The sequence below is a fragment of the Castor canadensis genome, chromosome 14 (assembly GCF_047511655.1).
Source record: "Castor canadensis chromosome 14, mCasCan1.hap1v2, whole genome shotgun sequence".
NCBI lineage: Eukaryota > Metazoa > Chordata > Mammalia > Rodentia > Castoridae > Castor > Castor canadensis.
The window spans coordinates 90,014,350-90,040,472 of NC_133399.1; positions in this window are offsets into that span (position 1 = coordinate 90,014,350).

Below are 26,123 nucleotides of genomic sequence, written 5' to 3' on the forward strand. Positions count from 1 at the left end.
CAAAATATTCAAACAATTTCTTTAACATACAATTTTACCTGGTCAAAACCACTTCTCCACTGATAATGCATGTTGCCCTTGGTTTTGCTGGTCTTCTTGTCATTTTCTTATCATGTCTGTCTTCTACTTCCATAGGTATCTATTCCCTTTTTAATTCTAGAATTGATATAAAAGTCCAGTGCATTTTGACACTTAATACCTAATGACATGCTTCATATTACTTCTTATAATTTTAATTATGTCACAAATAAATTATCTACTTTGAAACTTAAATATTTAGGTATTAACATGTATACATACATATATTCGAAATGGCAAGTATTCAGAAAAGTAAGCTATAAAAAAAGACAAATAAATGATAAAATTTAAAATAAATAAGTACATAGTGAAAAAACCAAAATATATTATACAAATGACAGCTTTACATGGGTAAGAATTTTGTTATGAAGATATCACCACTTTGTTCCCTTATTTACTACTATAGACAAATATGTTAACACATAGCATCTCCAAAATGTTTTTAATATGGGCCCTCAACCTTAGATAATAATTTCCATAGTGGTACAAAAAGACATCAGGGGAAAGACAGGAATAATTTTAAGAGAATCAGTTTATAGATTCTCAGTGTACTCTATTTAATGCTGTAGTCTAAGACACTTTACTAAATTTGTAATTGATTTCTGTAGGTTACAGAAGAAAGCCACACTCCTTCAGGATCCCAAATACAATTGTGATGCTTTGCCCAGGGGTGTGAAATCTCCAGGGCAGGTTCAAATCTTTAAGGCTTTGAATAAGGGACAAGTACAATATTTGTGATCCATAGATTGAAAAGAGCCAAGCTTAACCTTCATCCTTATCACCTAGAATAAGAAAAAGATTTGACTGTACATTGCAGCTGACAACACTCATGGAAATGTGGTTCCTAGGGTTTTGCATATTGAAGTCGTTTCCTTTAGAATCAATCAAAACCCCATAAATTCATAGGTTCTTAAATTTCCCTTTATTATATAAATTTCCCCGCAGGATAATGCGTCCTCTTAGAATGTACTCTTTTGGCTTACGTTGGGACAACCTGAATTCATCTACATAGCGAACAATCTTGTCTGGATACTGGTGCATTTTTAACCACTTCTCCCTAGAGCAATAACATACACTGTACAAGAAAAACCATAGCTCACTTACAATACCATTTCAATCCACTTTAGTTTCAAATGAACTCTGATTATTTCACAAAGTTATTAAGACTTTTTCCCAGTTTGTAAATTTATAGAAAAGTTCTTTATAACATTGTTATTTCCAGGCAGTAGAGTTTTACCACCATATAAAAACAGAGATTAAAAATTAGTTGACTGCTCAGTGAGGTTATAATTTTAATAATGTAGTGCCTAAAGTTAATAGAGATGCCTGCTGGTAATGGATGACTATACTGTTAGGTCTCATAGGCATTTCTGTTACCAATGGCACAAAAGGTAGAATAGTAGTTATATTTTAACGGTTTAATGAGTTACAATAAGACTCCAAATAATATTACATCTGCTTCCAAATACCTGTTATTTTTCCAAAAGATGTAGTCAACTTATTTTCCTGATGAGATATATATATATATATATATATATATATACATATATATATACATATATATATATATAACTATATATGTGTAGTGTGTATATAGTAATTTAGCTGTAGAAATATTGAGACTGAGTTTTTAAAGTTGAAGTACTTCTACAAAATAAAATATCACCAACACCTAAACTTTATGCTTAGGCAACAAGCTAAATGGTCTTTGTAATTAAGAATACTTTGTAAAATGGTGTTAAGGCAGGGAATAAAAAATTATTAAATAAGGAATGAGAACAATATCTGTGATCCACAGATTGAAGAGTGTCCGTTTTAACCTTCATTCTTATTGTCCAGAATAAGAAAAAAGATTTCAGAGTATATTGCAGTTGAGGAAATCAGAAAAGTGTAGTCCCTGATTTTGTCAATATAGAACAAAGTTATAGGTAACTTACGGTCAAACATTTCAAAGCTAGAATTCTGGGTGTCAACACACCACAGCTTAACTTCTTAGTAACTGTGTGTTTTTGGTCCACTTACAGACTTATTTGTGTTTTTGTTTACTCATTTACAGTATGTATATAATATTCTGTGCTTCATAGATATAATACAATCAATGAAAGGTTAATACATATGATATTTGACAAAGATAAACAAATCCAGGCACTAGTTAATTTAATGTGTAGATTTTATGTAGTAATAACTATTGCAATAGAGAAGAGAGTTCAACAGATATAGAATTCAACTTGGATTTGTACAGAGGAGACTTAAAAAGTTAATGTGAAAATGAGGAAGGCTTGTATATGGACAGGGAAGTTGACATTTTTTTTTAAGTGGCAGTTGTGGGTGCCCAGTGTGTCTGGGCTGTATAGAATTTCTACCTGCCAGTTACTAAAGTTAAGCTTCTATTTTCCCAGAAAGTCTGCAAAACAAGAGCTCCATATTCAGCTGTTGGCTAGACCAGTAAATCAGTAAAATTTTGAGTTTAAATTTCCAGGCAGGAACTAAGGGGCTGTAGTCATCACCCTAGGAGCTTTGAGAAACTGTTAATGTTTCTCTCAGGGATCTTGGTAAGAGGGAAAAGGGAAGTAAAGTTATTTTTTTTCCTGAGAGTTTTGACAGTTTTTCTGGAGTAAGTCAGGGTCTCATTAAGAAGAAGATCCCAGCTAAAGTTTGGTCAAGAAGAGAGTCTTTGTCTCACTTTAATTTGCACAGAGTAAGTATTTCTGATTTGCTTCCATTTCATTACTTTTTCAAAGGTAAAATTAAGACACATAAGGGCACAAGGTCAAATAGGTTATAGGAAAATGAAATTTTATTCTAAACTATTTTGGGGAAACGGGGGCCTGCTTACATTTTGAATTTGAGTGATAATCCTGCTTGAGTTCTATATTATAAAACAAAAATGATAGTGTTGTGTCTCATAAATACATATATGACAATTTAAAGTTAAAAAACAGGATTTTGTTTTTTATAATCTGTAAATTTTGTTTTCAGAGCAAACAAAAAGAAATGCCATCACTTCAACCTACGCTGGAATTAGAAAATATATTTTCTGATTTCTGCACCTTTTATACAGACACCCAAACAACCACAAATGCAATAAGGTAATTAGTATTATAGAAAGACAATGCAAATAGTAATAATCAATATTATGACTATTTTTCTCAAATTGCAAAACATGTTAGCTATAGGACATTATGAAGAAAATTTGGCTAAAAATATTAATCTCCTGTTTTATATAAAATTTAATATTCATCACTACCAATAATAACAGAAGAATGATAAAATTCCTAGGAATGAATAACAAAATCAATATTGAAATTTGTTTCTTAATTTAAAAACTTTTAACATCTTTTATTACATATGAAATTAGCACTATTATACAAACACATAAGTAAAAGAATCAATTAAAAACACAAAAATATTAAAATTTAACTCCTATCATACATCTGCATACTTGTTAATATTTTGAAATGTATTCTTCCTGATTTAGATGTGATGCATGCATACATATGGACCTATAATATTCTTTTTAAATAATTAAATTTTAACATCCATATGTTTGAAAGCTTATGGCTCCATAATGTATATTTAAAAATAAAATATGGATTTTGTCCAGTTTGGACAAGCCAAAAAATTTTTTTTATATATAGGTCAGTTCAAAAATTAATGAGGAGCAATGCTATTTTAGTCCTAAAATACAATGTTTCTATAAATAATCACATGTTAAAAGGGAGCACATCCTCTTCAGAATGTCTTAAAAGTCATGACTGGAAAAGTGTCAAGATACAACCTGATGCCTGGGAGAGATTTCTGAGAGTTTTTATTGGAATCTAGAAATATGGCTGTAGGCCAAAGTAAAGGAAAAAGCATTTCATTTTATTTCTGAGTAAAAGTACGAAAAAATGGCATAACAACTTGAGAAAATGAATTCTTTTTTGCTCAACACAAATCTACAACATCATGTAAACAGCACCAGCCTCAAAATCATTTGTCTTAGTCTGTGATATATTATACGTTGTGGAGAATAAGTTATCCCAAGAAACTTTTTGAGTTATTGTTTATGGAGTTCAACATATCCATTGTCCAAGTTTCAACAGACAACATCATTATTATCCTTGAATCAAAAGGTATGATAGCATTTCAAAAGAGATTTTGTGCAACATTTATAAAGACAAGACCCTTCAGACTGTTTCTCAGAACATGAGATTGCCCAAAATATGCTGTAAAAGCAGAGATAAATAAAGACTTAGATATAGATATAGGTATAGGTATCTGAAATTAATTTAACATCTTAACTTTGTTTTTGGGCACAATGAAGTGGATATTAAAAGAAGACTTTGGTTTCTATTTTTTCAGTCACAATTAACCATTTTGCAGCCTCTCTCCATGATGTGTCTTTCTTATATCCTCCATTCTTCTGATTTTTATGACTAAAGACTGACTGTCACTGTTCAATCTCTATTGAAAACAGGAAGGAAAAAAAATCAAAGAATCCAAAATCTTCATTAGCTTATGGAGGAAAGAGAAAAGATAGAAACACTCATTTCGTATGACTTGTGATAATGTAGAAAATCGAACACTAAAAATATGTCTTCAACTGCTAGAAATAAAGACAAAAACAACCTATGATTTTCTGAGAACTTTTCTGAGATGAGAATATACTTTGAATATTTTAATTATGAGAACACAGTTAATAATATTGTGTTTTCAGAGCAACTTTGTGAATCTCTCGAAATGAGAATTGATCTTGAGTTACTATTTTAAAAATATTTTGGGTTGCTAAAATGTAGCAGATTTCCATCAATTATTTTGAAATGATTTTCACTTCAAACTGCAAAGCTACTGGAAAAAGTTGCATAATAGATAAACTAACACAATTCAGTTTCAAACAAAAAGAAAGTAGATGCATATCTGCCCAATTTTGTTGGTGCTTAGGCAATATTTTGAAATGAAAACTAAAGATTCAGTTCATTTTTAAGATGTATGTAACAAACTTGAATTGAGTTCTTTCTATGTTTTACCACTCTTAAAAATAGATGAGGTTTAAAGAAGAATTGGATATTTTCTTTAACCACAAAGAATACACAATTCTGTATATGTATAGTCTGATAAGTGATCTAAAAGGAGAACAATAAAGAAAAAAATATATGGTATTCTTTATGGTTTTCCCCATTACATAATTTTCTAGAAGAATCATACATTTCACTAATCAGAATTCCAAAAAACTATGATTCATGGGCAGTTAGATAATAATAGTGTACATTTTTTATGTTATTGAGATTTTTTTGTTAACAGAAGCATCACAAAGAGAAATGGCCTCCTGGCTTACAGAAAATTAAAAACTGAATTTCAGACTCTGTCCATTGGCCTGGGCAGTGGTGGCTCTGGGTCTTTCAGCCCTGCAGGCTAAGCTCACAGAAGTGTTGGACAACTACCCTGGGTCTCTTAGGATCCACATCTTGTACACCTACTTTCAGGTCATTGCACCTGGCCTGGTATCTGCCTTCTCCCCCAGACCTCTGGATCTCATCCTGAGTGTTTCCACACTAAAGGAGCCAAAGAATGAAGTATTTCTTGCCATTGCCAAAGCCATGAAAGATAATGTTGTCTGTTACAGGATCATTGGATGCTTTGTGAACCAGTTAAACAACAAGTATTGGGATTCTTTACCCCAGCTGGTAGTGGTCCACAAAGCTCATCTCCTGAACAAGTGAACAATATCTAAAGTCAAAAGGCCCTGCAAAATTGAAAAACAAATAGCAAACCATCACAACACACTGACAGCAGGGGGCCAGCTGACAGATCACTGACCATGCCCCAGAGAAAGGGTGTGAGGCAAAGAAGCAAGCCCCCAGTAAACAAACAAGCACAGTGAAAACCCAACTCCAAAGCAGGACAGCTGGAGACTACAGAGCTGATTCCAGAACCTGAGGATAACACTCAAACTTAAACTGCCACACCTAACTGAGGGAGGAGTTGACCAAACAGCTGCTGCTTAAAGAAGAGGAAGAAAAAAATAAACACTACCCAAACACCTGAAAAGACTATGTCAGAGCTTCAGCTTATATACCAACACCAGGATTAGATGCTGGAGGAGTAACATCAAAACTGAAACTAAGACTGAAATTCTATTGTTCCTGAACATGGAATTTTTGTTTGTTTTGTTTCTTGTTTGTTTGTGTGTGTTTGTTCATCTCTCCCCATTGATTTCTTTGGGGCTTTTTTTGTTTTGTTTTTCTTTTTTCTTTTGTTTTTAGTTTTAGTGTTTGGTATTTTTTTGTTAGTTTTGCAATTGTGAATTAGTTAATACTAAATTACACCCAGACCAAGGACAGAAATAGCACACAAACACTTAGCTACAAACCCAATATAAACACAAAACAAATTAAGCAGGTGACTGAAAAAAACAACTAGCCTATCAAGAATATAGTTGCACAGAACCAAGTGGAGTGATGGGAAGATGAAAAAGGTATGGAAACCTTTCTCCCACCAAAATAATTTAAGACAGGATTTAGAGGAAAATGAAGAAAATGGATACCCAGTTCTGGACTCCAGAAAAACAAAGATAAACAACACCAAGGAACCCAATGATGACCACAAAAACAACCTCAAAGAAGAAATCCTGGAAGTAACCACTGAGAATTTCATGGAGATGTTACCACACATGGTTAACTAAAACATAAAAGAGGCACACAAGAAATTTCAAGATACCAAAAATAAAGACTACAAGAAGACACAGAAACAAATAAATGAACTCATAGGAGCCATAAATAAACACCAAAGTGAAACAGAAAGCACTATAAATAGAGATAAATGAATTAAAGACAAAAATAGAAAATATTAAAGAGGAAGTGATAAATGATATGGAAAACCTCAGAAAAAAGAATGAAACAATATAAAACACAATGGAAGGCCACTCCAGGAGACTAGAGCAAGCATAACATAGAATCTCAGAATTTGAAGATAAAATGGAAACTAAAGGAAAAACTGAAGAGCTATTAGTTAAACAACTCAAGACCTGTGAAAGGAATATGCAAGAACCCAACAACTCCATCAAAAGACCAAACCTGAGAATCATGGACATTAAAGGAGAAGAAGTGTAAGCAAAAGGGATTCATAATATATTCAGTAAAATAATAACAGAAATATCCCAAATCTAGAGAAAGCTATGCCCATTAAGTTACAGAAAGCCTCCAGCACACCAAGCAGACATGACCAAAATAGAACTACCTCACAACATATTATCATTAAAACAACAAACACAGAGAACAAAAAGAATATTGAAGGCTGTAAGAAAGAAAAAACAAATAACATACAAAGGTAAACCTAGCAAAATCACAGCAGATTTCTCAATGGAAACCTTAAAAGCAAGAAGGGCATGGAATGAGGTATTCCAGGCACTGAATGAAAATAACTTCACCAAAACTATCATTCAAAATAGATAGACCAATAAAAGTCTTCCATGATAAGGAGAAACTAAAACAATATATGACCACCAAGCTACCACTACAAAAGATTCTTCAAGGAATTCTGCACTCAGACTATGAAAGCAAACAAAACCATGAGAAGACAGGTGGTACCAAACCACAGGAGGAGAAAAAACAAGGAATCAGAAAGTAACATTGATTCAGCTGCACACAATCAAACCCTTAAATAAGAAAAACAACTAAATGACAGGAATCACCACATACCTATCAATACTAACACTGAATGTTAATAGACTTAACTCCCCCATCAAAAGACACTGTTTGCAAACTGGATGAAAAAGGAAGACCCATCACAATGACAGAAACAAGCACTGGTGTAGGGTGAAAGGCTGGAAGAAGATTTACAAAGCCAATGGCCCCTGAAAATAGCCAGGAGTAGCAATACTTATGTTGGACAAAGTAGACTTCAAACTTACATTGATCAAACAATAGATAGGTCATCCAAACAAAAAAATCAATAAAGAAATTCTAGAACTAAATCACACCATACATCAAATGGACCTAGCTGATGTCTACAGAATATTTCATCCAATTTCCACACAATATACATTCTTCTCAGCAGCCCATGGAACTTTCTCCAAAGCTGATCATATCTTAGGGCACAAAGCAAGCCTCAGCAAATATAAAAAAATAGAAATAATCCCAAGCATTCTATCTGATCACTATGCATTAAAACTAAAACTCAACAACAAAAAACAGCAGCAGAAAACATGCAAACAATTGGAAACTGAACAATACATTGCTCATTGATCAGTGGGTCATTGACAAAATAAAAGAGGAAATTAAAAGTTCCTGGAAGTTAATGAAAATGAAAACATGACATACCAGAACCTATGGGACACAGCAAAAGCAGTCCTGAGAGAAAAGTTTATAGCCTTGAGTGCATATATTAAAAGAACAGAAAGATCTTAAATCAATGACCTAATGCTACATCTCAAACTCCTAGAAAAACAAGAACAAGCAAAGCCCAAAACATTCACAAGGAGAGAAATAATAAAAATCAGGGCCAAAATTAATGAAATAGAAAAAAAAATCTTCAAAACAAAAAGTAGGTTCTTTGAAAAAATAAATAAGATTGACAGACCCCTGGAAATCCTGACTAAAATGAAGAGAGAAAAAACCCAAGCCAGTAAAATCAGAAATGCAAAAGGGGAGATAACAACAAACACCATAGAAATCCAGGGAATCATCAGAGACTACTTTGAGAATCTATATTCCAATAAATTTGAAAATGTTGAAGAAATGGACAATTTTCTAGATACTTAACATCATCCAAAATTGAACAAGAGGATATTAATCACCTGAATAGATCTATAACACAAAATGAAAAGGAAGCAGCGATAGAGTCTCCCCAAAAAGAAAAGTCGAAGACCTGATGGATTCTCTGCTGAATTCTATCAGACATTTAAAGAAGAACTAATGCCAACTCTCCTTAAACTTTTCCATGAAATAGAAAGGGAAGGAACACTGTCTAACTCATTTTATGAAGTCAGTATTACACTCATCCCAAAACCAGATAAAGACACCTCCATAAAGAAAAACTATAGGCCAATCTCCTTGATGAACATTGACACAAATATCCTCAATAAAATAATGGCATAATTAATCCAACAACATATCAGAAAGATCATTCATCACAACCAAGTCGGCTTTATCCCAGAGATGCAGGGGCGGATCCACATATGCAAATGTATAACTGTAATACAGCACATTAATAAAAGCAAAGAAGAAAACCACTTGATCATCTCAATAGATGCAGAAAAAGCCTTTGATAAGATCCAATACCACTTCATGATTAAAGCTATAAGAAAACTAGGAATAGAAGGAATGTACCTCAACATTGTAAAGGCTATATATGAAAAACCTATAGCCAACATCATACTTAATGGAGAAAGACTGAAACCATTTCCCCAAAAATCAGTAACAAGAAAAGGGGGCCCACTATCCCCACTCCTATTCAACATAGTCCTGGCATTCATAGCCAGAACAGTTAGGAAAGAAGAAGAAATAAAAGGAATACAAATAGGTAAAGAAACTATCAAAATATCCCTATTTGCAGACATTATGTTCCTATACCTTGAAGACCCAAAAACTCTGCCCCCAAACTCCTACACACCATAAACAGCTACAGCAAGGTGGCAAGATACAAAATCAACTTACAAAATTCATTAGCTTTTCTATATACCAATAACGAACAAACTGAGAAAGAATATATGGAAACAATTCCATTTACAATAGCCTCAAAAAAAATCAAATACCTAGGAGTAAACTTAACAAGGATGTGAATGACCTCTACAAGGAGAACTACAAACCCCTGAAGGAAGAGACTGAGGGAGACTACAGAAGGTGGAGAGATCTCCTGTGCTCATGGGTTGGTAGAATCAACATAGTAAAAATGGCTACGCTACCAAAAGCAATCTACATGTTTAATGCAATTCCCATCAATACCCCAGGACATTCATCAAAGAGATGGAAAAAATCTACACTAAAGTTCATTTGGAAACATAAGATACCAAGAATAGCCAAGGCAATACTCAGCAAAAAGAGCAATTTTGGATATATCACAATACCCAACTTCAAACTATATTACAAAGCAATAGCAATAAAAACAGCAGGGTACTGGCACAAAAACAGACATGAAGACCAGTGGAACAGAACGGAGGGCCCATATATGAATCCACACAGCTATGCCCACCTTATTTTTGACAAAGACACCAAAAACATACAATGGAGAAAAAACAGCCTCTTCAACAAATGTTAATGGGAAAAGTGGTTATCTGCCTGTATAAAAAAATGAAACTAGATCCATGTTTATCATCCTGTACTAGTATCAACTCAAAATGGATCAATGATCTTAATATCAGACCCAAAACTCTGAACTTAATACAGGAAAGAGCAGGGAATACTCTGGAAGTAATAGGTATAGGCAAGGACTTCCTCAGTAGAACCCCAGAAGCTCAGCAACTTGGAGAAAGAATGGACAAATGGGACTACATAAAATTTAAATGCTTCTGCACAATAAAAGAAATGGTCTCTAAACTGAAGAGACCACACACAGAGTGGGAGAAAATGTTTGCCACCTATACATCAAACAAAGGACTGATAACCAGAATATACAGGGAACTTAAGAAACTAAACTCTCCCAAAATCAATGAACCAATAAAGAAATGGGCAACTGAGATAAACAGAAATTTCTCCGAAGAAGAAATTCAAATGGCCAAAAAACACATGAAAAAATGCTCACCATCTCTGGCCATAAACAAATGAAAATCAAAACCGAACTAAGACTCCACCTCCCACCTGTTAGAATAGCTATCATCAAAAACACTACCACCAACAGGTGTTGACAAGGATGTTGGAGAAAAAGAGCCCTCATACACTGCTGGTGGGAATGCAAGCTAGTGCAACCACTCAGGAAACACTATGGAGGCTTCTTTAAAAACTAAACATAGATCTGCTATATGATCCAGCAATCCAACTCCTGGGGATATACTCAAAGGAACGCAACTCAGATTCTCCACAGGCATCTGCACACCCATGTTTATTGCAGCACTATTCACAATAGCCAAGTTATGGAAACAGCCAAGATGCCCCACTACTGATGAATGGATCAAGAAAATGTGGTATTTATACACAGTGGAATTTTACTCAACCATGAAGAAGAATGAAATCTTGTAATTCACAAGTAAATGGATGGAACCGGAGAACATCATCCTGACCAAGTTTAGCCAGGCTCAGAAGACCAAAAATCGTATGTTCTCCCTCATATGCAGACTTTAGATCTAGGGCAAAGGCAGTAGTGTTGTTGGAGTTGGTTCTCAGTCTAAAGGGAGAGCACATATGGGAGGAATGGGGATAGGTAAGAAACCCAAAACATGAAAGTATCTGATGTCACCACTACAGAGGACCAAATACAGTAACTTTAAAATGACAGATGTCAATGGAAGGTGACCAGGAAGTATTGAAGAGGTCAGGTAAAGATGAATCAATTCAGGTTGTAATACACTTGTGCATGGAATAAATGCTGGGAATCTCTCTGTATAGCTGTCTTTTTCTCAAGTAGCAAAAATGCTTTGCCTTTCTTATTATTGCTTATGTCTGCTCTTCAACAAAATGGGAGAAAAGGGCAGAACAGGCTCTTCCTGGAAGCAAGGGGATCGGGGGAGATGGAAGGAGTAGGGGGACCGGGGCGGGGGGGGGGAAATGACCCAAACAATGTATGCACATATGAATAAATTAATAAAGGAAAAAAAGGTTAAAAAATTGAATCTCAGACTTATGAACTGCATTTTCCCTACACCATCCTTCATTATTTTGTTGGTACATAATTTATGTTGATCATTATTTTATATTTAAAGCAACATGTATTTGCCAGTGTTGCCATATCTTGCCTCCTCATGATATATCTTGAGGAAAATAGTAGTGCTTTAGGTCTGTTCATTCCAAAGAGAGTGCTACATTGGTTGTATTATGATAACTATGCCTTTTATCCTTTTCCTGAATCACTTTTTCCAGCCTCATGCCTACTCTGTGAAACTCACTATCTTTCTATACATTTATTTTTCTCAGTTAGATTAAGTTCTGACTCTGGCAATCATAGAGCTATAATTAATGCAAGGTCGTTATAAGAACAAATATTTTGAACATAAAATAAATCTTAAATAACAAGAAACAGATTGTCCTAGATTGACAGAGAAAATCAAACCATAATAGATGAAACTACTTCAAAAAGTGGATGACAGTTGGGACAGTCAACTCTAAGGTGAGGGATAAAACCTGTAAGTAGCTCAAATAACAATCATCTGGGAATGGTGTGAGGAAATCACATTTGTAGGATACACAGCAATGCAACAATTGAAATCACTTAACTCTTTTTTTACAATACTGGGATTTGAACTCTGGGCTTACAAATCGAGCCACTCAAGGTATTGTGATGTAGTGATACTATTTTGCATAAAGATGAAGGGGAATTGTTTTCTTAGGACAACAGCATAAACAGAGGACTGAATGATGTGAAAGGATGAAGCAAATAAAAAGTCTGTTAGAAGTGTCTGGTCAACAGTGAATGGAAGGTCTGAGGCTGTAGTATACTAGAAGAAGCTAATGTGCTAAGGAAACAAGAACCAGAAGAATGTAAGGAAATCAGGCAGAGAGCTAGAGGACAAAAAGATGATGTGAATTTTGTAAACCATGCAATAGACTTTGTATTATATTAAAAATAGCATGGGTAGCATTGGGAGGGAATTGGCCATTAAGGATTATTAGATTAAGGAAAGTTTGTTCACTGCTAGATCCCCAGTGCATAAAACAGTGTTAAATATAACCATTCATATATGTGCTCATAGACTGAAGAGTATAGAGTTTACCTTCAGATGGATTCCAAATCACTAAATTTCACTGAAAAGTTTTTGTTTGCATTATCTTTTGTTCTCCTTTTGCTATTTTATAAGAATTCATTAGACTAGGATCCATACCTACATCCTAGAAGTAATTACAAGTATTGGCAAACCATCCTTAGAAACACCATAACAGTTTCTATCAATAAATAAAAAATGTCAGTGCATCAGTACATTCAGCATTGGCAACTGTTGAGACACTAATAATACATGGGTGCAGTTATCAGTAAAACATAATTGGAAAATTGTTGTAGTTCTGATCAATTAGAGTATCCTTCAATATCACATTGCCTTTGCTCTATGGAGTCCTGGACTACCATGCAGTACAGCAATACCTGTTCAGCAGATAATGGCTCTTGTTGGGTCTCAGCCTCTCTTATACACTGGGACCTACCTCATTAGGGACCATGATTAACATCTATTGTTTATATGAAGAAGTAAGGACACACCCTCTCCAAATTTATGGACTATGAAAATTTCAGCCAGAAAATATTCATACTTACAGTGATCTTTGCTGCTTTTGCATATTTCTAAATGTTAGTATATTTGGAATTTCAGGGTTATTTGTGGATACATGTTCCTTTGTCAGAATGAATAACAGAGTGAGAGCCATTTGCAAGTTTTCTTCATATTAATAAAAACTCTAGGTTGAAAGTTGAGTCTTTGGAATTGTTATAGTTCTTAACTATTGTTAGTTATATCATCCATGGCCAAAAAATATAGAATGAAGGAAAAGAACATCTTGCTATAGGTGTCCATACTCCTTTAAGATTTCTTTTCATAATTATTCACAAATTTGCATGACTGTGATACTGTATTTGTGGTTATGGCTACTAGATGTTAGAATAATATTGATTAAGGAAGAATTTATTGTGTGCTAGTCTCCAAGTTATAAATTAGATGAGAATGCTTTTAAACTATAAAATGGTCTCTTTTTTTTTGGTGTCACTGGGGTGTGAACTGAGGACATTGCACTTGCTAGGCACATGCTCTAGCATTTGCCATCATGCCCTATTTTTTGGTTGAGATGGGGTCTCGCATTTTTTCACTAGCTGGCTTTGAACCTCAGTCCTCCAGCTTTCCACCTCCCAACTAGCTGGGATTAAAGATATAAGCTACTGTGCCTGACTGTGCTTTGTTTTTGATATAGAGTCTCACTGACTGCCTGGGCTGAACTTGAACTGGTGAACTTCCTGAAGTTGGTCTTTTGAAATTATAATTTATATACAGGAGAAAAGACATGAAGAATATAAATAAGTTGCCAAAAAGGAAGTTCATTGGTAAATGTGAAGAAACTATACTGTATGTGTTGAGATCACCCTACTCCACTGTTCTGACACTTTCACTCTCTCCAATGTCCTAATACCTTCCCTTCACACCCACACGCCCCGCACAGATACAGCCAGGCACACACAGTAATATCTCTCAATTTCATTTAACCTGTCCATGCATTTTTATTCTCACTGAGATATGATATGGACACTTTTCAGGATGAAAACAAAGGTATGCATTTGCCAATAAAATACTTCATATATGTACTACAAATGCATTTTTCATGTACCTACCAGGATTAAACAATAATTACAAAGACATATTTCTTAATATTTGCTGTTTGGGGCAAATTTTTAAATATAAAAACAGAAGCACATGCAAAAATCTAGAAAATAGACATATCACAGTGGAATAAAATAAAATTTATTTTTCCCATTTTGGTATTATAATGATTTTCAATAACAAATTTCAGTGTGCATAGTTGAAATCTGCTTTTCTAGATTGTGAAGAAACTCCTAGGAACATTTAAAAGGACAAGATTCCTGGAATTCAATCCTGAGTTTTGTCATATATTAAATTACTGTTTTCTGATCACAAAATACTGTATACTTCTAACTTTGAGGAGCTGCTTCAAATTAGTTTGATCATAAAGAGGATTACATGAAAAAATGCATCAATTCTTTATAATTAAAAGAATAATATATAATGCTATCAGATGATTCTAAAAAAATTCTAATTCTGAAAAATAAAATATTTATTCAAAAATAAGTTGCTAGTTACATAAAACTACTTATATAACATACATAACTCCATAGCTATATAAAACCTATTGAAGCCTTTATTTTATTTGTAAGAGAAAAAATAAAGTAGATGTTCAAACGATACAGTCATTTGATTGTATATAAAAAGCAAGTCAAATGTCTTCTTCCTTGAAGTTTGCATTATTTCACACCTTGAGATAATTTTTGGAATTGCTTTTCTATTCTTAGTCTTAAAATAATTTCAAGTTAAATGTAGTTGTAAGGAGAGTTAGGAAGTTTATTCATTTTAAAAATTCTTTTTAAAAACATACATTGTTTTTCTTAGCATGTAGTCAACTGAAATAAATGTTTAATTAATTATTTCATTTCATCTTCATTGATCATAACATGAGGTGTTACTACAAAAGCAGAAACTAAAATATAATTTACAAACAGGGTTCTAATAATATTCATGGCACTTACTACCATGATGAGAGACTAAGGCAAAGTTATTCATGTAAATTGATTTCTGTTGGAGACAGTTAAAAGATGTGCTGTCTTTTTAAAAGTCATCACCCCACAGGGTTAACACTGAGAAAGCTGAGTTTCCTACAAAATACAACTGAGCTTTGTGGAAAATTAATTTCCCTTGACTATTTCATTCAATGATGTTGCCAGATTAATGAAGCATTTTTTAACTATACTGAAGGGGCAAAAACCATTTATACTGATGACAGTCCTGGACTCCGATTCTTCTTTCATAACTCTTGTATTTGCAAGAATATAGAGGTCCTCTTATGAATGTGTGTGGGGGGGGTGGGGAGAGAGAGAGAGAGAGAGAGAGAGAGACAGAGAGAAGGGAGGAGAGGATAAGAGGGGAAGAGGGTCAAAATCTGTATTTATAAAGTCCTTATGTATAATTCTGAAGAATTTTACTTTCATATTCACTTTCTATTTGTCTTTCTGATCCTTTCACTTCATGTATGAAATTTCTAGTGTCTTTTTAAGTCTTTTTCTTATCCAATTGGGAAAGCAAATTATTATAAAGCTTACATACATAAACACGTTTAAATTTTACCATTTACACTAAAAATCAAGATATTTTTCCCTGCTGTACCAGGGCTTGAGATCAGGGCCTCATGCACTTGCTAAGTGCTTTACCACTTGAGATATAACCTGCTCTTTTTTTCAGGTAGAGTCTCAAACTTTTTTTTTTGTTTTTTTTGCTTTTGAACCATTATCTTTTTACTTTAACCTCTTGTTTAGCTGGGATCACAGATGAATACCATCACATTTGGCTTGTTGGCTAAGATGGAATCTTACTTTTTCCTACAAGCTTGCCTAGAACTGTGATCCTCCAGATCTCTTTTAGAGTAGCTAGGATTAGAGACATCATAAGTCATTGAGCCCGACCTTGACAACTAAGATATTTTCATTGCTTAGCTCCTTATGTTTATTTTTTATCTTTGAAATTTTGTTATTACACTGTTGTTTGGGAATGCAATTTTGGTACTTAATCACATCAAAAAGCTACTTGTAGGCTGGAAGCATGACACCAAGTAAAGCACTTGCCTAGCAAGGAAAATGTCATGAGTTCAAACCTATACTATCAAAAAATAAATAAATAAAAGGGGACCAGAAACTAGAGAAAAAGTTAGATCAAAAATTACCTAGAAGGTAACACACACTCACAGGAAATTAAAGTGAATCAACTTCCTGTATAGCTATCCTTATCTCAACTAGCAAAAACCCTTGTTCCTTCCTATTATTTCTTATACTCTCTCTTCAACAAAATTAGAGATAAGGGCAAAATAGTTTCTGCCGGCTATTGAGGGGGTGGGGGAGGGGGAGGGGGGGAGTGGGTGGTAAGGGAGAGGGTAGGGGCAGGAGAGAGAAATGACCCAAGCATTGTATGCACATATGAATAATAAAACAATAAAAAAAAAAAAAAAGTAAAAGCTACTTATGTGTTAAGTATTCTCCTTAGGGAGAATATATAATAAAGCTAATATCAAACATGATGGGCATAAGCACTAAGATGATACTCAAAAATATTTTAACAATAAACCTTAAAATCTTATATTAGTTATTATAGGAATCACTACATATCAGTAAAGTATAGTTCTTTAAAAGATGAATGAAATTATTATGCAGTAATATAAGGAGAAGATTTGTAGTGAGCACACAAATGTTGTCTTTGATTTAGTAACAATTTGATGGAGATATTATCTAGAAGTGTGTAAAACAGAAGGTAATATTCTCTAACAAAAATGGAAAAGTTTGATAACTTCCACTTGAAAATGAAACATAAGAGTTGAATAAAAGAGAAATGATACATGATTAAAATTTTAATTAAGCATACTTAGTTTTAAGAGCAAATACATTTCCTCTTTGAATTTAACTTTTTTGAAATTTCTCCCTGAGTTTCTCCTACAGGATTGGTTAATGGAAGGTGCTGTCATCAAGCATCAAGATTAGGTTATCTAGCAAAGGATTTATGTGTGGATAAGATATTGAGACCAGATTTTTGAGTGATGGCTTAGGTTTTTCTTCTAGGCTTTATCCTTCGATTGAAAGTTACATTAATTTTCAGAGCACAAGGTTCAATATTAGGAAGAGGCCATTTCTAAATATTGAGGATGAAATGATGAGTAAATAAATTTGAAAAATGAATTTTCTTCTAAATTTCAAGTATAGAATTTCTGATTCCAGGACTTTAGAGACAAGACAAGGAAAAGAGAACCTAGCATCAGATATTAACAATTCCAGAAATTCATAGATGATTTTGTCAGAAATCTGGTGAGATGCAAGGTAAAAGTTTTGTAGTGATTTATCAAATAAATAATAAGTGATTTAGAAAATAAAAAAATTGTTTTTAGGTTGCCTATTTATTAGAATTTGTGTGGGACTAATGTAGATTGATTTCCAGGAACAAGCTGAAGGGAGGAGAAACTACACCTTTCTGGCCTGGGCCCTTAGATTATCCTTTGCAAGTGCTGACCACCCAATTCTCAACTACAGAAGGTCTTGTAGTTATGTATCTTGTCTCTATTTTCATTATAATTTTCCTTGCTAGAGAACATTGTTACTACTTTTACATTTTTGGGGAAATTTTTATTTCTTGCATGAGAATAATATTTCTGAATTATTTTAGTATATTTTTATGTGTTATAAATGAAAGATATTTAGAAGAGAGTAAGGTACCTACTTATTCTTTTGTAGTAGTTTCAGGCAGAGGAGGTCCAGAGGAAAATATCATACCCTTCAAATTTGTCAAAGATAGTTTTAAAAAATCCAACCTGTCAAAGGACTTGTTACAGCTCATCTGTTCCTTTTAGCCATTGGGAAATCAATACTTATTTCAGGTGCTACTGATCGTGTGGTTATCTGCATCAATCACCAAATGGTCACAAGAAACAAACCAGGCACAGGGAGCTATTTTGTCTTACTTGTGATTTAGAGTGAAATATGATGCATATCAATCTTTGTGTCCATGTCAAAAGCTGCATTACAAGAACAAGTCAAACTTTAATAATATGAAATGTAGCTTTAAACTTTTACCCTCAAATCCTGAAATGTTCAGATCAACCTAGGTTAATGACCCAGAGATAACTGTGGCAGTAACTAAAATAAAATATTTTGCTTTAAGTCAAAAAGAAAGTCATGATAATATATGTGTATATAGAGAGATATAGATAGATACATATAATTAAATGCTATTTTCTGTGATATAGAAACTTATTTTAGAAATATCTAAGGCTCCTATATGCTGAAGATTAAAATAAAGTTACCTACCACAAACATACACATGGGAGGGAGGAGAGAAGGAAGGAAGGAAAGAGTGAAGAGGAGAGAGAGACAGAGAGAGACAGAGAGAGAGACAGAGAGAGAGAGGGAGAGAGAGAGAAAGAAATCCGTTTACTTACACACTGTCTAGATGTCTAGACAACTTTTGTTTTGGGTGCTAGCCTCATCTTTTAACAAATTCATTCTGAACATTTTCCCTCCAGATACACCTAAGATGTATGGCATTCATATAAGATACATATTTGTGGGTTACTCAGGGTATGTAAAATTCCTGAGTTTTCATAAGATCTCAAAATAGTGTACCAGAATGAAAGAGGGTGGGAGAGGGAAAACATTTTTCTAAATAAAGTTCATATTAAAGTTCATATTGAAAGTTCACTATAACAAAAACCATAGTTTTAACAGTTAAAATTAGATTCCTTTAGATGAATTTAGGAAACATAATTTTGTAGTTGTGAATGATCTGAATGTAATGCCCAGATCAGAGTTTCTTTCATTCAATCCTCTCAATGGTTATCTGTAGCCATATGCTAATTTGTGCAGGTCATCAGTGAATTATCATGTATCACATTGTTGATCACAATGTATATTAAAGGAGGATGAGAAAGACCACACTACAATGCTGAAAATTGTTCTTCTGAGTTATTAGAAACAGAAAGAGCAGGTAACAGTGAGAATATTGTAATTCTGTGACAAGTATTGTTTCCCAGGGGTTCACTTTGATATTATTACAAGATATGGTGGGAAGATACTCTGTTATATTGGGGGAAGATGAAGGTAGCCATTTGAGAAATGAGAGAACAATTCAAAATAGTGAGAACAAGCAGATTCACTTAAAGTGACATCAGACTCTTGAATGCATTTTCAGCAATAGTGTATTTATAACATACACTTATTTAGCTTTTCACATTGTGAAAATGCTGGTCACAATAATCGAGGATTATTACTTTTTGGTTGCTATTTGTTCTGATTTTTAGCACTTTATCTCTTGTTTGCATTATTCTTATGCCATTTAGGAAGTATCTCTCTCACATACAAAGTAGTTATCCATATTTTACTTGCCTCCAGATGATAAAGACTTCTTACTCATATCTGCAAATGTAATGACCAAAAATAAGGGGAGAGGTGTTAAGAGATGTAGGTGTAAGCTTTTCGATTTCTGACAAACAAGTCTCTGAGCTCTGGCATGTGTTTTCCCACATTGCAAAATGTGAATTAGAGGGTTTTTTTCATTAAAATGAAAATAAGAGGGATATCACAGTACAATTTTTCAACTTTTTGGAAATAAGCATTTGTTAGAAAAATGCTCCTTGAATTTCTGGAGACAAAAACGTCAAATTGCAACTAAGTGATTTATTTAACATGACTTAGTTCAAAGAAAGCAAGGCATATAATTTGGCTTTGAACATAATATAAACAGAAATGATCCATGCATCTCTTTTTGTTATCTTTCAAATTAATTTGTCTCAAATTAATAATCTCTATCACTGATTGGATCAATATTGAATATCATCTCAGTGCCCATAGAACTGATCCTCTATGGCATACTGATGGAAGCTACTTCTGCCTATGATTGGAGCTGCTCATGTCACCATACATTATTATGGTGGAGGAAAAGTGCAGGTGTGTTTCTTCCCTATTCAACTGTGCATTGAATGGACTCACACACACACACAGTCTCTTTCACATACCACACCCTTACATACACCAACTGCATGCAAAATATTATTGCATGAATAATTGAACAAATAAGATTACTTTCTCTTCCTCATTTTCCATTTGCTATACATTTGGCAGAAATTTACCATGTTTGGACAAAGGGGAAGTAAGAGCAGATGGAAGTTGAAGGAAAAGAGAGTGGACAACAAAAGAAGGAGAAAATTCAAGATGGAAATGAAATCCATGCTTTGAAAATCTGTGTCCCTGCTGCAGAGCACATTTTGTACAGCTGATAAATTTGTCCACTTACCTCTCTTAGAGTGCTCCTATTGGACACACAACTTGCAGATTAATTTTCACAGTTTTTCCCTCATATTTTTCTCTTGACTTATCCTTGCTTATTAAACTGTACTAATTGATATCTTATAAGGCTATCTTTCCCGGAGTCCTATGTTGCCTTCCTTCAATTTGGACCTTGAAGGATAGCTGGACAGCTGACATCTTAAATGATCATATCACCTTTTTTTCTATTTGGGAATTTTTATATTATGGCTTTCTTTCTTCTTCTTTGTAGACTATCCTCTTGTTTTTTAGGAGCACATCTATCAGCAATTTCCTATGAATAGGTTAAAAAGAGGCAGAAGTATTTGGTCTGTGATATATCTGAAAAGATCTCTATACCATCTGGATGTGATTAATAATCTGAGTGAAGAATTAAATTTAATACTTTTCTTCAAAAATTAGAAGACTTTGTTTAATTTTTGTTGTTGAAATGTGATGTCTTTGAATATTCATTTCCTGGCTTATGGGCTGTTTTATCCTTTTATCTCTTTAAAAATTTGGGGGAACTTTTTATTTTTTTTCAATACTCACAGTTAAGAAGATCAATATTATTTAGACCTATTATCAGGAGTCTTTTTTATTCCTAACGTTGGAAAATGTCACACTTCAAATTACACAATTCAAATCAGAATTTACCAGTTGTAAAATTTTCTCTCTCCATTTTCTCTACCATTGTCTAATTTCTCCTATGTCTTCCATTTTAATGTATTAAATTTTTTTCGTATTTCCTTAAAGTTTTATTTCAGTCTCCTTATTTATTATTTCAATTTCATCTACCATGTTTTTAATTTCCAAATAACCTTTGTTATTCTGTCCTTGTCATAGAATCATATGCTTGCTTTGTTGAAATATAGTGTTACTCTTGTTCAATGATATGAATAATAATTTTGTTAGTTTTCTTCTGTTTATGAATTATTCCTAACCTCTCTTTTATATTTCTTTTTTTCCCTTTTTGGTGGTACTAGATTTTGAACTCAGGGTCTCTTGCTTGCTAGGTAAGCATTCTACTACTTGAGCCATTTCACCAGCTCCTGTTCTTTTACATGTGTTTTCCTGATATGGAAACAGCCAAGATGCCCCAGCACTGACGAATGGATTAAGAAAATGTGGTATCTATACACAATGGAATTTTATGCAGCCATGAAGAAGAACGAAATGTTATCATTCGCTGGTAAATGGATGGAATTGGAGAACATCATTCTGAGTGAGGTTAGCCTGGCTCAAAAGACCAAAAATCGTATGTTCTCCCTCATATGTGGACATTAGATCAAGGGCAAACACAACAAGGGGATTGGACTATGAGCACATGATAAAAGCGAGAGCACACAAGGGAGGGGTGAGGATAGGTAAGACACCTAAAAAACTAGCTAGCATTTGTTGCCCTTAATGCAGAGAAACTAAAGCAGATACCTTAAAGCAACTGAGGCCAATAGGAAAAGGAGACCAGGAACTAGAGAAAAGGTTAGATTAAAAAGAATTAACCTAGAAGGTAACACCCACGCACAGGAAATCAATGTGAGTCAATGCCCTGTATAGCTATCCTTATCTCAACCAGCAAAACCCCTTGTTCCTTCCTATTATTGCTTATACTCTCTCTACAACAAAATTAGAGATAAGGGCAAAATAGTTTCTGCTGGGTATTGAGGGGGGGAGCGGGAGGGGGTGGAGTGGGTGGTAAGGGAGGGGGTGGGGGCAGGGGGGAGAAATAAACCAAGCCTTGTATGCACATATGAATAATAAAAGAAAAATGAAAAAAAAAATAAAATAAAATATTTTTAAAGGAAAAAAAAAAAAGAATGTATCTTTTATCTTATTATTTTTACTCAGTGTAATGGTGATATTAATCTGCTCTTAACTCACTTAAGAATGAGGCATTAAAACCTGATAGTTGTTCTGTGACTGTATAGGCAGCTTGCAGCCTGATATGTTTCTTTCCATGTGTTCTCTGCTGCACAAACTGTAATCAGAAGTGGCCTCCCAACTGCCATTATCTGCAGTTCTTGCTTTTCTCTAAGTTCTTTTGGTTTCTCAAGAGATTTCCACCTATATTCCATTGCTCCTGTGCTGTAGGGAAGCAAACTTGGAAGTAGAAAGGATTAGCCTGTATTATAGCAGTTACGTCCAAAAATGCAATATTCAAAGCTTTACATCAACTCTGTTTCAATCCAGACACTTCATCCTATCTTCTACTTAAACACTTGTATATTTAAGTCCACAGACAGTGCATTGAATTTCTCCAGAAAATAAAGCTCAAGCCTCCTGCCTGACAGTGGGAGAGGGTACAAGATTCCTGCATGCTAGGGATAAGGAAGAGAACACAATGCTCAAACCATTCCATACAGACTTTGAGTCAATCCTCTGATTTTCATGCTCTACTGCCATTTTCCACAATATGAGTGCACCAAGACTTGGATATCTCAGAGATTCTGAAGGGGATATTTGGTTCATGTCTGCAGGTATCCCCCTCACAGACAGTGTACATGGCCACTTCTTCTATTCTGATAAATGAGTTAACATTCCTGTAATGACTTTAAAACTTTTAAACAGCACAGAATACTAATTTTCTAGACTAATATTCCTTTTAATTACCTTTTTCAGGAAAATAAATGATATGTTAACCTGGGTGAAATGTCTATATTTCTTAGACAATAATCCATTAACAATAGCTAATAAAAAGTAAAGAATACTAAATACAACAAGCCACCAAATGAATACAAATTTGAGTAAATGATTTTTTAAAATGTAATCATTAATGAAGAAAATATTGTAGTAAGTGGTGTGATGTTAGTAAAGAAATGTAACAAAAAATTAATTTATTTGCTTTTGAAAACATAACTAGTGATTAATTCAGTATTTGTTCAATATTCACACAATTTCTCCTCGAAGAGAACTATGCATAACTTTCTTTTCTAAGATTTTTTTCCTAAAATAATGATCAGAAATTAAGATACATAAAGAATTTTAATACATTCTTTCAATTCTTACATATAGTTGGCACCACTGACACAGGTTTTAAATGAATTGTGTTAAATCCCTAAAATAAACTATTACACGGTGATCAATAATGTGTGTGAAGGACACTAAGAGAAAATCAACAAAACCCATTTGTATATACAATATCTAGCAAGTTGATTTACATAAACAGATGATTTTCATTTTGTTCTTTAAACTTGTCTGCATGGTACATATTTCTGCAATAATTCTAAGAGTCTTTTACCATAAAAATAAGTTTTCAAATGGAAGAAAGACTGGTAGTGTAAATATAAAGCCATTACTTCTAAATGGTAGGAGTAAGTCATTAAGAATGGCCTTTCCTACATAATATACTATATCTTTAGTGATTTGTTTACAATGAGAATATATCTATATACTTAATATATAATTAATATTTGGAATGCGCATATGCTATAGATTTTTATAGAGACAATATTACATTTAATCTTCACTTGATTGATTAGAATATATTTTGTGTGAATAGTTTATATATGTGACATATTTGATACATCTTAATATTTGAGGCTAGGTTCAATGTAATCAACCTGTCTTGAGGGATCATCATTTCTACTTTCAATGAAACCTTCTTATGAATACTGAATGTCTATTAATTAAATGAATTAAATCCTCAGAGGTCTGGAGGAAAGCCAAAGATACAAAGCAATGATTATATTAATCTTATGTTTGGAAAGATTGAAAAGACAAGCCATGAATATAAAATATGCAATCTCTATGCATTTCAAACTACACATAATAGACAGGAGCAAAGGCATGGACAGATAATTCCAAAAGAGTACATGAAAATATCATCCACTTAAAAATAATTTTCATGAATATACCAGCACATCTGATGAATTAATTCTTCATTCAACATCAAAACTTCCAAAGTTAGTCTCAGATGCATGAAAAAGTTGGGCTATCCAACACCTAGCTTCCATTCTTCTTCACCCAATCCTTCTAACCTATTTAAAACACTGGGTCCTGAACCATCAGACATGTTTCAAGTAGTAGTTGCTCCATATTTTAATCTCAAAGCCATTTAATTGTGTTCAATTTGAAGCTATTATTTTTCTGTTTGGAATCATGGCATGATTGCTGTGTTTATGCTCTATTAACTTCTTTATTTGCTGTTATTCTGCCATGTAAATGTCAGTTTCTAATTACTTTAGAACCAATGGACAATCACCTGAATTAATATTTTGCACCATCTTTTGGAACTCCACTTGAACCATTTCTGGTTAAAGCTGATTTGTCAAATCTGAGAAAATGAATCCAAGGACACACTGATTGACCTTTGATTCTAGGACACTCTGCTCCTTGGCCTTGAAGTTTATGAATTCTTAACTCTGCATCCAGAAGTAACTATCTCAAACATTATTGACTTATAGGAAAACTTTGCACCTCTCACCTCCCATGTCCCTTTCTTTGTCTTTACTTATAGAGATAACGGGCACCTCCATATTAAGCTACTTCCATTTAAAAAACTCCAGAAAAGTTTCTAGATTTCCCCCCACTCTCTTTTCTATTCTTCCTTTCTTCATGGAAGAGTCTTACCTCTCATTGGCAGGCCTGTCATCTGCATTTCTCATGCTCTTGATACAACTCTCAACTTTCTAAGAGACATATTTCCAAATCTTGAGTCTTTTGTCTTTGGCTCTTCAACCTCAACCTTTGTATATTTTAAACTTCCTCCCTTCCTTCTACCCTCCCTCCTTTTCTTCCTTCCTTCCTTTTATCTTCCTCCTCCATATGTACATTTGTTTATAATAAATTCACACTTTGGAAGAAATAGAACATTACTTGAATAACAATGAATGTTTTTATACACTTAAATAATAAAGGACAGGAATGTAAAACAGGTACTGGTGGAAAAAGAAGGGTGAACAGAGAAGTCAAAGGAGATTGACTATGGACGATGTACTTTATATACTTAAATGAAAATAGAGCAGTGAAACCTGATTAAATCATTTTAGGTAGAGGGGAGGAGAATGAGGAAGAATGATGGTGAGTATGAACCTAACCAGGATACATTGTAAATATATATGGAGATATCACAACGAAACCCCACTCTACAATTAATATATGTTAGCAAGATTTTTAAACAAGAAAATTATTTTAATGAAATATTCTACAAAAAAACTTTTAAAAGTTATTGAAATCCTGTGTAGACTTATGTCATCAAAGAAATTAAATATGTTATTAAAAACAGCATAAAATAACCTCTAGGTCCAGATGATTTGTGTGTTATAGTTTATCAATTGTAGACAAACTCAGAAAGTTAGAGCACAGAAAACTTCCAAAGTCATATATTTTTCGTTCCATGTTAACTTGCTACAAACTCTTATGAGTATTTTAAGGGG